The sequence below is a fragment of the Cupressus sempervirens genome, chromosome 2, assembly GCF_028749045.1.
Source record: "Cupressus sempervirens isolate cs-2001-9-10 chromosome 2, ASM2874904v1, whole genome shotgun sequence".
NCBI lineage: Eukaryota > Viridiplantae > Streptophyta > Pinopsida > Cupressales > Cupressaceae > Cupressus > Cupressus sempervirens.
In genome coordinates, this window is record NC_143119.1 from 746,302,178 (window position 1) to 746,316,953 (window position 14,776).

At 34.9% G+C, this 14,776-nt stretch overlaps 1 pseudogene; it reads right to left on the minus strand.

Annotated features, from left to right (window-relative positions):
* Positions 1-333: 333 nt before the first annotated feature.
* Positions 334-3,958, minus strand: LOC149575558 (flavonol synthase/flavanone 3-hydroxylase-like; annotated as a pseudogene).
* Between the last annotated feature and the right edge of the window lie 10,818 nt (positions 3,959-14,776).

A 14,776-nucleotide genomic window follows, 5' to 3' on the forward strand; every position in this document is an offset into this window, starting at 1 on the left:
TAGTATATAACAGTAAACTAGCAAACCATATAAATAATATTTAATCAACTAATTAATAAATCTTAAACTAGATAGAGGTAAGTTCACCACCACATAATTACATTTACATTAAATCTAAATAATAAATGACCAAAACCAAGATGAGTACGTAGATAGAAGTTACATATATATCAGAAAATATTAAAATGTTTTTGCTAAAAAAGCTTTTGACAATAAGGACTAACCATGAGTCCACATCCCAACAAACCATAAACATACAAGAAAAGAGTGCTTCAGAGTCCCAAAGGCTTTCCACCATTAGTGACTTAGTCCTATTTTCTACACATCTACAACTTAATTCTGTTGTAGCTGATGAACATGGCCCTTTCCATCCAGTCCTTTGCTTAAAAAAGCTTCTGCACATACTCTTTCCAAGGCGAACTTCCATACACAGGAGGATGGTCATTGTCAATCAGTGCTGAAAGAGGCGAAATAATGACTTCATCATGTGGACAACCAAAGAGAGTCCATGACATCCTTGTTCTATCCTTATGAACTAAACTTCTATGCCAGATGCTCGTGTATATCCCATTGCTTATTACCTATACTTTCAATCAAATAACCATTATATTCCTATGATTCAATATTTTTAACATAAGCCAATATCTATACAATCTAATTAATTGCTTATTACCCGTACTTTCAACCAAATAACCATTATATTCTTATGATTCATGTCTTCAACACAAACCAATATCAATATAATCTAATGAATTGCTTATAAACTGCACTTTCAACCAAAATAATTCTTATACTGTCGATGATTTAAGGCAAGACAGCAAAATGGGCACAATGGTAGTTATAAGTTTTTCATTTGAGAAGTCCTAAATTCATATCTACTGGAACTTAATATATAATAATAATAAATTTCAACAAATAATAATAATTTATATAAGTTACTGTTAAATGGATGCAAATCTAGGTACCTCAAGTGCATAGCACTATTAACAATGAGGGTGCCTAGAATACTTTGAACATCAAACCAATTTCCATCCTTTCTAATTTGTAAGCCTGGGGTTTCATCACGCAGAAGGATTGTGAGAACGTGGGGATTAGAGTGAGGAGAAATTCCAAGTACCAATTCTGGTTGAGGACAAGGTGGATAATAATTCATTTTGATTTGGATTTCATTTTTCACTCCACCCACTGCCTCATTCAATGCATTTTCATCTTCCAATCCCAACCCTCTCCTCAACGCCTGCATCAAAACCTCCCACAATTTGTATATCTCTCTTAAATTTTCATCCATAACTTCCCTGCAATTAACAAGAATATATACCCATAAGAGTCTCTTACACATAAGATGCACCCACAAGAAAAAAAATGATGATTAAAGAGAAGCAAACAATATACGTGAAATCACAAGGCTGTTTGGGCCATTTAGACATGTTTGCTTTGTGGAGAGGCAAGATAACATTGTAATAATAATAAATGGCTCCCCATGTGGCTTCTTCTTTTCCTCCCAAGGGTTGAAGCAGGGTGATCCTCTATTCCCCTTCCTCTTTATCTTGTTGGCAGAGGGTCTCAGTAGGCTGATTTCTCATAAACAGGAATTGGGGTTATGGGAAGGATTTAGAATTCATCATTCACAAATTTCAATTACTCACAATTTGTTTGTTGATGACTTGCTGTTGTTTGGTAAGGGATCATTGAGGGAAGCACTTATTATTAAAGATAATTTGAATGAATATTGTGTGGCCTCAGGGCAGATAGTAAATCCTTCTAAGTCCAAGATTTTTTTCTTTAATATGAATATCCATAGTAGGAGGGATGTTTAGAGATGTCTTGGTTTTATGGTGGCTAATACCCATGCAAGTATTTAGGTGTTCTTTTTTTTCAAGGTGCAAGTAAGGATACTTATTGGGGTGGTATTCCTCAATCTATTAAAGAACAGATTTTCTCTTGGAAGGCTAGGTGGTTGTCACTTGTAGGTAGGATTTTAACGGTTAAAATAGTTCTTTCCTCCATCCCTAATTATGTGATGTTAGTTGTCTTAGTCCCTAAAGGTGTCATCTCATCTATTAAGAGCCTCCTTACAGATTTTATTTGGAAGGGGAATTTGGTGGAGAAGAAAAAAGTTGTTTTGGTCTCATGGGATAAGATTTTTCAACCAAAGAGGTAGAGTTGGGGTTCACAATATTCATAAGAGGAACATTAGCCTTGGGGCCAAGCTGGCCTGGAATTTTTATAAGAATCCTTGAGCATTATGAGCAAGGATTATCAGGATTAAATACTTGGATTCAGATGATCCAGAGTGCATATTCACAATGCGGAACCCCCCTAAAGGATCAACTATGTGGAATTTTTTGGTTAAGAGTAGAGAAGTATTATTGCCACATCCCCCCTAAAGGATCAACTATGTGGAATTTTTTGGTTAAGAGTAGAGAAGTATTGTTGCCACATCTTTCATGGGTTGTTGACTCGGGCAGTAAGGCATTATTCCTCGGGATATTTTGGAACCTCTATGGGGCTCCAAGGTAGAAGATTATGTCTCTTTTGAGTATTCTAATGGATTTTCTAATGTGTTTGGGAAAGATTTCTCAGGACTGTTTATACCTCAGATAGAGAAGATAAAGCTTCTGAATGTTTTGAACCAAAGAACTCTATGTTGTAATGATGAGAGTGATAGGTGATTTGGAGCAGAAGTGGAAGTGGACAATACTCAGTCAAGGAAGGTTATCAATCTCTTATGGATGGGCAAAATATTGCTCATGAAAGGAAATTTAAGTTTTTTTGGCATGATGTTGTTCTTCCAAAGGTTGGAGCTTTTCTTTGGTTGACTCTTCAAAATAGAATCCTCATTTCAGATAGACTTCAATGGCTGCATATCGTTGGTAGTTTCTTTTGTGTCCTATGTAGTATGGAGTGGGAGAATGATACAAATCTTCTTCTGTCATGTGACTTTTCTCATGAGTGTTGGATGAGGGTCCTTGACAGACTTGGTTGGTATGGTCAACTTCCTAACTAGACCATAAGTCATATCTTTACACTACGAGCTATTATCGAGGAGGCTCGACATCACTCAAAGAAAGTCTACTATTGTTTTGTGGATTTTTGTAAGGCTTTTGATTCCGTCCCCAGAGCAGCCCTTTTTCAGAGACTGAAAGATATTGGTATTTATGAGATCTTATTGACGGCTATTATGAGGTTATATGAGACTATGATTGGTAGACTCAGGACCATAGAGGGCCTCTCTAATCCTATCGAGAGCACCATTGGGGTGAAGCAGGGCTACCCTTTCTCGCCCACCTTATTTGGGATCTACATTGATGAACTCGAGGCTTTTCTTAGTGACTCCTCGCTTCTAGGTGATGGTTGTCATCTACACTAGGTATTGATCTCCATCCTTCTCTTTGCTGATGATGTGGTTCTTCTTGTTTCCTCTCTTGAGGGTCTTCAGAGGCTTTTAGATAGACTTGCATCTTTTTGTGATATGAGACAGCTGGTTGTGAACCTTGAGAAGACTCGAGTTATGGTCTTCAATGGTTTGAAGACTTCACATCTCCATTTTCACTTCCAGGGTCGGGAAGTTGAGATTACATCATCTTACACATACCTTGGGGTTAAGTTTTCTGGATCTTGTTTCAGCTTGAGATCAGCTATTCAGCCTCGAATTAGTAAAGGGTTGGGTTCCCTTGCCATGCTCAAGAGACAATGCTTCAGACACCATTTTCAAGATACATCGTCTAAGCTATCCCTCTTGGATTCCTTAGTAAGACCCACAGTGCTCTATGGTTCGGTGGTTTGGGGTCCTTCTCTTTTAGACTCGAATTGGGCCATGATCAAGTGTACCCAGATTATGCTCCTCCATTGGATTATCAGATGTCACGGTTCTACCCCCCACAGTATTATTTTGGTCAAGTTCGGTGCTCACCCATTTAGATTTGCAGCTATTTTTGACTTGATTTGGTTTCTCCATCGTCTTCGTGGCTTTGCTGACTCGGAGGAACGCCAACACAGATACCCTTATTTAGCCTACTGCTCCTCAGTCGCTATTGCTGATGTTGATCCTGCCACTAGAGTCCACAGTTGGTATGCTCAGGCTACTATCCTATTGAGTTCAGTGGGGATCGACATTGATCATCTTCCTTGATACCAGTTCTCATTGGACACCCTTGCTCATCTACTCCCTTCTCGACAGGAGTTGAACGGGCATGTCAGACTTGACATTTACAAGAAGTATATCACACGGACTTGGGTGGATCCTCTAGGGGGGACTACGTCCAAGGATGGCTTTCTACACTGAGCACTTCTTAGTTATCCGAGATGGGATTATTGTACGCCCTAAGTACTTACATAGATATTGGACTCATGCCCTACGTATCTCCCTTAGCTCCTTTAGGGTGGGCTCACACAAACTTCAGATTCAGGTCGATCACCATACTGCTAGAGAGGATTGGGTGTGTACACTTTGTACCTTAGCAGAGGCAAAATTTGAGATTCATTTTCTTTTCAGATGCCCCATATACTATGAGATTAGAGGGAGATTTTACTATTTGTTTAGAGATTGCAGATCCCTCTCAAATTTTTTCAGCGTTGCATTGCACTCTATCTTCGCGAGTCCTTATAGCTTCGTGACCATACTTTATAGCTTTAATTTCCCAGGAGTCAGACCCAAGCACAACTTATTACGACCTTCTTCTCACCCTTAACTCTAGCTCGAGGTGTGAAGTGAACATATAGTTTCCCTAACATGGGCTGTTCTAGATCAGTGAGACCCCGTAGGGGGCCTTTTTGCCAGCGACACTCCTCTCGTGGCACTCAGCTTCATCATAGGGCTTCTGGTAGCCGCACAGATCAGTCACTATTGGATTTTTTCCTTGTGAAGACGGATACCTAATCTTTTTTGTGTTGTTTCCTGCTTTCTTCTTCTTTTGTTGTGCTTGTTCTTTTTTGGACACCGTTTGGTGCTCTGTTTGTCTGTTTTTCCCTTGTTGTAAGCTTCCAATCCCATAGACCCACATTGTGGTCTTTTATTGGACATTAATAAATGTACCTTATCTTATCTTATCTTATCTAACTCTTTATCTTAATTGCTGGAGGGTTGGCCTCTCCCTCACAAGGGCTCTTTTTTTGCAGAGATATGAAGAATTGCTCCATCATCTATTGTTTGGGGGATTTGTTGGAAAGAAATAGAAGAATATTTAGGAAGGAATTTTCTTCAATGGATAGGGTGTATGAGTAGATTGATAAATCTATCTCAGCAAATGTCAATGCTTTTACTTTAAGGACTAAGAACTTGTCCTCTACATTCATATTTGCTAATGGCTTAATCCTAAATAAATGTCCACTAATTTCTATTCATTTTAAGGACGTGTTAGTTCACAATAAATCTAAGGCTAAGATTTAGAAACAAGCTAAATGGAAAGCCCCTTCTTCTCCTTTTTGCAAGCTAAAATTTGATGGTGCATCTAAAGGGAACCCAAGAAGATTAGGTGGTGGTTGTCTCCTTAAAGACCACCATGGTCATATTTTAAAAGTTTTGTCTTGCAAGCTTCTGGATGGGACTAACAACCTAGCGGAGGTAAGAGCTCTCAAGGATGGTGTTAAACTAGCATTAACTCTAGGAATTTCAAAAATGCACATTGAAGGTGACTCTCAGATTGTTACTTCAGCATTGTCCTCAAAAAAGTGGTCAAGTGGGATCTTTAATAGGTATTAGGCAAATTTTGGAAGCTTTTGCCAAGGTTTCAAGAGTTTAAAATCAGTCATTGCTTCAGGGAAACCAACCAATTTGCTGAATTTTTAGCCAACTTGGGGGAGGGCCTAGAGTTTGGCTCCAATGTATTTGCCAAAGATAATGTCTATGGGTTATTTTAGGGTTGTCACCTTTCAACAAAGTTGGCTGAAGAGCTTGCAACCTCTATAGTTTGACATCCCTTTCAAGCTGATTTTGCCCATGTGGTATTGTTTGGGGGCACATTTCAGTTACAATTTGGAAAGGAAAGTAGGTTTGACTCGTTTTGCCTCCTTGAGCCCTCAAACTAGTTTTTCACATTAGTAAATTTAGTATGGTGACTTGTCACCTTTACCCAAAAAAATAAAAAAAAATAAAAAATCTCCCCAGTCCAATTCAACTTCCATATGGAATTGGCAAAATGACAAATAGACAAGATAAATTTTCAAATGAAATTCCCCTTTCCATTTAAAGGTAGCGAGTAAGTGATAGGCCAACATTGGGGCAAATAGTAAGAAAGAATTAATAATTTATGATGAATTTCAGTTGGTCTAAATGTGTCAATTTGAGAGCATAAGCTTTCAAAAGGCATCTGAGCAATATGCTATGAAGGGATGATAGCTGTGATTTGAGTGATTATGGATGCAGCTAAAACATACGAAAATGAACTTATAGAAAACTGAATAAAACTACGTAAAACTGCAACAGGAACTTGATTGAAACTTACTAAAATAATAACATCCTTCTAGTAGCAATAACAATAAAATTACTTCTATTCAATAAATCAAAACTATGATAAAACATTAGTAATTCAAATGATAAGAAAACAATAATCATATTATATCAATGGAAATCATATTACAAACTGATATAGAAACAAGAAGCATATCATACCAATACAAATTGGAATACCATCTGATATAGAAACAACAATTGAATCAATGACTAGTTCAAATGAAACTCTATATTAATGAAACACAAACATACCACACTAAAATAAAAAGAATAAAATACACCAGACATCCCAAGAAGTGGGCCCCCTCCTCAGTCCGTCAGGTGGTGAGATAGAAAATGTTTGAGCATGGGACTGATCAGCACAATAGATAGTCTTTATTTCTCAGAAATGGTACAAGATTGTCTTGACATCTCCATTTTACATTTCTTATATAGAGTATGTATAACAATGCATGGTCTATTCTTGGTTGGAGGCAAACTATAGTGCCTGCCCCTAGTTCGCATTTTTGTTATCATTGCCGAACTCTTTCTTGGTGAATTTTTATTAATTAAGTCTAATGAAAATATTTAATTAATTATTTAATTTAATGGAAATTAATATGATATTTTAATATGTAATGTTATTTAATTAATTGGGAAATTAATTAAATAAAAAATAATTAAATTTGAAGATAAAAGTTATAAGTTTAAATTTGGAAAGTGATAATATTTATTTAATTTAATAATAATATATTTAGTATTCATTTTTAAATAAATTCTAAATATTATTATTATTTAAGTTAACAAATATTTTATCAATAAAGTTTCGAAAAGAAATTAATTTATTAAAAATTTCATGATCACATGATAAGTGCATGAGATTTAAAATTAATAAATTAATTTAAAGAGTCAGGTGAATATTAAATAAAAAAATTTAATTAATTAAGTAATGTGTATTATTTTAATATTTATTCACATAGGAGTATGCCAACTCTCATGAGTTGTCATGTTGACAACACAAGAGTCTGCACTCTAAGTATGCACATGTTGTCTACACTTAGGAGTTGGCACATTATTTGAGCACATGGTGTCTACAATATTCTAGACACTTCATCATGTTTATCTTCTTATCGTGGAAGTTATGTGCTTAGTTGTCATGCTTATCTCCTAGTTTTTTCTAGACACATTCTAGATGCATCTTAGAGGCCTTTATATACAGACTCTCCTAGTGTGTATGTACATGCTCGTATGCTTCGATATGCTCGTATGCTTCGACAAGCTCGTTTGCTTCTACAAGCACTCCTAGTCACTTGGGGGGGTTTTGTTTCTTGGAGGAATTGTGAATGTTGGAGAAGGAAGGAATTTTTGGAAAGGAGAAGGTTCTGAGAGGAGAAGCTTCTCTACAATTTTTTGAGGTGTAGCGAATTAGCATTAGTGTCCAGGTAGGCACTCATGATCATTTCGCATATTTTATTACCCTCTTTCTCTTCCTGTCTTCATCGTGTCTATTATGTGTGTCTAAATAATTCTCTATGAATGAATCTTCAATTTTGCAATTCGGGCATGCATATTGTTTCATCTAGTTATGGGAATTAAAAATATCATTGCAACCTTCCCTTAGTAGAATCAAAATTTGGAAATTAATTCGGGTTTGGGTTCGAATTAAAATAGAATCTTACTATTATGCATTAGTTTTATAAGATTTATTAACTAATCTAATTTAGTTTAATTTAATTAAGATTAGTTAATAGTAGAAGGAGTCTAATTAATTATTAGTCAATTTTAGTAAATGGATTTTTAAATGAGGGCAAATTAAAAGAAACGAGATATTAATAAGTGTTTAGTGGAATTAAACAATTGAATTATTAATGAGATTGATTTTACTTAAAATAAATGAAGATTATTTTAAATAAATGTTTGTCAAATTTTTTTAAGGAAATTGAAAATTATTTAATTGAAAATTGATAAGTCTTATTCTAATGATTTGAATAATGGGAGACTTCTTGGAATCAATGAAGTTTTATTTAATTATTTAGTAACATTGATTTTAGTAAAATAATGCAATGATTAAAAGTCAATAGGAATTAGTTAAATTATTTGAATAAGTAAATAATTATCTTCTGATTATTTTAGAAAATTGTTTAAATTAATGGAGGGATAATTCTATGCATTATTCAAAAAATAAATTGGTTGACTTGTAGGAGAATCTTATACTCTTGAAATATACTTGAAACAAAATCTGAAACCTCATGTTTGGCTTAACCATGTGATTGCAAAAGCAAACTAAAACATTTGTTTGTATCTTGTTTCTCTATGCTATATGTATTTTGGGGTTTGTCTTAGCTTTGACCAGTCTTAGGTTGTTACCAGAGGCTTGGGGGTTATGTGTTTGTGATGTCATGCTGATGTTGATCTCGATCTTTTTAAAACCCAACCATGGTAATGTGATGGTATGGTCTATGAGATGTTTGTATTTACTAATTATTATTGCTTTCTAGTCTTCTTGTGTGAAGCTAAGATGTATGTATTTGAGATACTTGACTTAACCATTTTTGAGTCATCGATCAGTTATACTTGGATTACTTTCCACTCGCCTTGATGGGACTAAAGTGTTTGTTTTGATAATGATGATGTCATGTTGTGATATGTTTGACTTGACCATTTTGGGATCTTCAATCAGTATTACTTTGAGATGCTTTTTGGTTGGTCATTGAGAACCGATGTATATTATGATTATCATTGGATGCTTTTCAATTGCTCGTGGAGAACTGATGTGATTATTTTGATTATCTTTATGATGCTTTCCAGTTGCTTGTATAGGACTGAGGTGATTTTTTTATTTGTGATTTCATGAGCCTAGGGTAGGTTATCTACTTGTAGTGTTGGGAAGTGGCTTGCAATGGGGGCCAGGGCCCTAAGAGGCTACCAGGGTAACTCATTGTAAGTTGTATTAATAAGCAAAAACATTTACACTAAATGGGGATTAAAATGAACCTAATAAGATAATTTTATGTTCTCACCCATGCCTTGAGTGCTACTACAGACTAGGATGGTAGTAGAGAGAATGCTTGGTTGCGACCTTGCATTTCGTAGTATGCCTCATTAGTATGAAAGGATACTAGTGGCTGCATAGGGATCACTAGGGGGCTGAGGTCTATTGAGAGACTACCAGGGTAACTCTAGCGTGATCCATGCGATGACACTTTCTTGCTTACATAGTAGGCTTCCTACATGTCTTTGTGCACCTCTGGGAATTAGATGTTGTTCTATGTTAGAACCTTTGAGTTAGTATACTTTTAGGATTTCCTTTAAAGAGTATTTGTGTTATGTGATTTGATATCATATTTGGGACTTGAAACTATCTCCTCAGCGTGGTGGGAGTGGGCCATTTAGGGTAAATGCGGTCGGGTGGTATTGCTTTTTCACTCTTACCATTTGAGATCTGTCTGAGACACCATGGCTGGAGCATTCTTGGTTGGTATTTACCTTCTTTCTATTCTTGGATTATTATGATGGATGTATTTACTGACATCTTTCTTTATATTTATGATTAACATGTGATAGATGATGTTATCCACTTTATTGGATCATCTTATGCTTTATTCTTGCATGTTAGATTTCTTTATGCATATGTTGTAGCATGTTAGATTTCCTTCTACATATTTTGCAGTATGTTTTAGGAGTGACATCTCTACTATGATAATGCCGATGATCTCTTCGGTGACTTGGGATGTTATGTGTGGGGGGATGACTAGGGCCCACGATGGTCTAATGATGTTGTTAATAGTTGGGAGGAACTGGACATTTAGTTGTGTTTTGTGATGGATGGTTATCCTTTACGATGGTTGTTATATCTTTATTGATGGATGGATGTATCATGTATGTTATTGGTTTCATTTACCTTATTGCACTTGTATCATGGTTGATGAGGATGATGTATCTTTATTTTTACATATGTTTAATCTTTTAAGCTTTTCATACTCTATGACATGTACAGTGGATGATTGAGTATTCCAAATTTAATTGTCAAGAGGCATTTAGAACAAATATATATTATGGATATTGGACTTTTTAATTATTCTTTCATGTGGTTGTGGTGGTTGTTAGACCTAGTGTTAATTAGATTAAATGTGACTCAATGTCTTGGGATCCTTAAGGAATGTAAACTGTTTATGTATACTTTTAGTTGAATGTATGTTATTGTTGCTGCTACTATGTGTTTGATATGAAAGGTTTATCTTTCATGCAAAAAATATTTAAAAAAATTGTTTGGAAAACTTAGTAAAACTTTAGGTTAATTATTTTGGATCCCTTGGCAAGGTGTTACACAAAAAAACTAGCAACTTGTACAAATTAAAATCACTAATATAAAATTGAGATATTTGGTGGTTTTTCTAGTTATATAAAGGAGCAAATTTTGGCATGAAACCATTTGCACATTCATCATCATGCAGAAAAACCATCTCCCTTCCTTTATTTAGATATAAAAGAATTTATAAACCTTTGTGAAGATGTGAGCTCCCTTAAATCCCATGGGTAAGAATGTCAACAGATTTCTCAACCATAAACTAAGAATAAATAATGGTAAAATCATCATTTCATAGTAACTAATCCAATAAATGCACCTATGTAGATGATTTTGTTGTCACACTAATAAATGTAGTTGTAGCACCAAGATAATGTGGTAAATAGAAATGATCATTGGTTCTTTGTCCAAAGTGCAATATGAAGAGCTTGTAAAATAGGCCACAGGGACATCTACTCCCATTAATCAACATGCTGCAATTATAAAAATTAGTCAAATAAATAAATTATAATATATTTTCTATATTTTAATCCCAAAACCTCATTAAATACTACTTATGTATATTAAACCATATGTAATGTAAAATAGTAAACTGGAACAAAAGAGAATGAATATGGAATAGGGAAGTAAGTAAGGATGTGCATAAAATGGATTAAAATATGACATTAAATAGATTGTAATTGGCTCTCATGGATATGATCCATTGCTAATAATTTTTCGATTGGTAGGAATAGATTTGAAATTATTTATACTACTCTTGACAAAGTAATCTTGCCTCATTACATCAGACAATTCACAGGCCTTCTCTATGATGCTTCTCTATGGTTGTTATCAGATTCATTTACAGTTTAACTCTCACTATTCAATTTGCATGGTTATACACGTTTGAGGCATTTTGACAAACGATTACCATGCCTTGTCCATGTTTCCACATTGTGCATGGTCACCTATCATGAATATGAATTCAGTGACTTGTTACTATGACATTGAGTCACTAGACTTACACAAATTGTGTCATTCATTGACTTTCTCTTTTCTCCATTTTCTATTTTGATGAGTGTCAATCAATAATTGAGTGCCTCATACTACAACTTAGGTAGATGAAGCATGGTTTTTGATGAAAAAATATTTATAACTCCTTGTAATCAACCAAAGTGTGCTGATAACTATTGCCAATTAGCTATTTACTCTCTTCTGACATTGTTCAAGGCCTTTTAGATTCATGATTAGTGTATATCCATTAATAATCATTGAATTCAAAGGGGGAATTTAAAGGCAATTGATCCATGGTAAATTATGACAAATAATTGGTGGTTAATGTTCTTCCTTTGGTTTTAGTTTTTGAACCTTCCCAATTTATTGTAGAATAGAATCACACATTCTCACAAAAATTGGGCTCTGTATTCTTTCCTCAATGGATGTTTACCTAAGTCCTCCCCAAGATTTGAAATCCTCTAAGTCCATTTGGTTGATGGAATAGGAATAGAAAAATTGGAATATGTTTTTTATTTTTTGTTTGGAATACATATTCCCATTTTGACTCTAAAATGAGCTTATATCCATTCCAAAAAATAGTTGTTATTGGAATGGTCATTCCTATTCCGAATATTACATCTCTATTCTCCATTCCCATTCAACTTAAGAGACAATCATATTCTATCAAATATCTATCATGTATCATCTGGAAGCTTGCAACATTAGAAATGTCAATCAGTCAAACATCTAACTTAGGCATCCATAGGAATTTATCAAATGGTTATCCTGCTATCTTTGTGCTTGTTTAGGAACTCATCTCTCCAACAATTCAATGACTTTGAATTTAGGCTTTCTATTACTAGTGGAGCAACAAATTAAAGATCTTTAACTCAACAATCCACACCTCAACTTAGGTTTGACTTCAATGGAAACATTGAAACATTTATATTCTTTTACATCTTCTCCATTAAACTATGCAACAACATTTCTACATGCCTTTTGAAACTATTCATCAACCGATTGTTTCCCTACATTATAACTGTCATTTCATTTTCTTGAAAATGTAGGAGTTTGGGTTCTTCAAATCTCCAAGTTAGGATTGGGAAAACTAACACTATTGCAACCACTGATTATTAATCTCTTATTGTAAATGATTGTTAAACTGCCAAAAAAAAATCCAAAACTAATATCGAAAAATACCACAAATACAATTTTACCAATAAAATATGGAAAGAAATTCATAAGAAATAAAACACAATATAAAAATCCCTAAGGGAAAACCAATTTTGCAAATGGAAAATATATTAACTTCAGCAAATCAAGAGATACAAAATTCCTTGCCTCTCATTCGTAGAATTCAAACAACCTCCTAATTTCTCCTGTTGATATTGCCCACTACTATCACTATGCCCTTGCTAGCATTGCAATACTATTTTCTATCACTACAAATGCTTTTAAAACTTTTTTTCCTATGTTTTTCTATTCACCAAATGCCTCCCTTAACCCCCCTTTTATACTATCTAACCAAGAGGTTTCTAGTTGCTTCTTGATCAAGACAACCTAACCAAGAAGTTTCTAGTTGCTTCTTGATAACATCCTAACCAAGAAGTTTCTAGATGCTTCTCAATTAAAACAACCTAACCAATAGGTTACTAGTTTCTTCGAGAAAGATTCAATTAATTAACAATTATTTGCTAATTAATCATATATGGATGAACAGTTGTCCAAGCTACCTAAAACTAACACTCCCTCTTAGCAAGGAAGCTATTCTACATGACACTTAGCTTATCTATGAAGAAGATGAATTTCACCTTTCCTAATGCCTTAGCCGGAATGTCTACTACCTACTCCTCTGTAGGTATGTATAGTAGTTGAACACCCCTTGTTGTACACAATCTTTGATGAAGTGATATTTGATGTTTATATGTTTAGACCTATCATGAAATATTGGATTCTTAGACAACTTGATGCAACTCTAATTATCATAGTATATCACAGTAGTCTCAACCTTTTGATCAAACAAGGTTAATAACAACTTTTGAAGCCATATAGCTTTAGTATCACCATGCTAGCTGCTATGTATTCTACTTCTGCTGAACTCAGAGCCACAAATTTCTACTTCCTATTGAACCAAGATACAAGTCCTGACCCTAAACTAAAACAACACCCTGAAGTGCTCATTTTGCATGTTGTACTTCCTATCCAATCTACATCAGTATAGCCCATCAACTTGATACCTTCACCTCAAGCATATTTGATCCCATACTCAAATGTACCATGCAAGTAATGTAATACATGTTTGGCCACTATCCAATGCATTGTCTTTGGTTCAGCCATGAACTGACTGAGTGAGTTCATTGCAAATGCAATATCTGGCCTATTGTTGACCAAGTACATAAGAGAACCAATCAACTATGTATATAAAGTGGGATCTACATCCTTCTCCCTGGATGTATCTACCTTCCTTGAATTCAGGATCATGGGTGTAGAAATGCCTTTGCAATCCTCCATCTTGAATCTCTTCAAGATTTCAATGCAATATTTATTTTGACAAAGGAAAATCTATCCATCTATTTGCCACACCTTCATGCCTAGAAAGTAGTGCATAATTTGAATGTCCTTCATCTCAAACTCTTCTGCAAGGTCCCTCTTGCAACCTTCTATGAGCCCTACCAAACCTAGAAGAAACAAGTCACCCACATATAGAATAAGAATGAGGATCTCACCACCAACCACCAAGTAGTAGAGGTTAGCATCTACTTCACTCTTCACAAAGCCCATTTCCTGCAAGTATGTATCAATGGGCTCATACTTCACTTTGAGAGCCTGCTTGAGTCTGTACAATACTCTCTTCAATCTACACATGTGAGCCTCTTTGTTGTGTGCTACAAAGTCTTCTAGTTGCTCTATGTATACCTCCTCCTTTAACTCACAATTAAGGAATTTTGTCTTGGCATCCATTTGATGGATTTTCCATTCTATCTGTGTTGCAAATGAGATCACAACTTGTATAGAAGTATACCTGGCCATTGGAGAAAATGTCTCATCATAGTTTATTCTCTCCT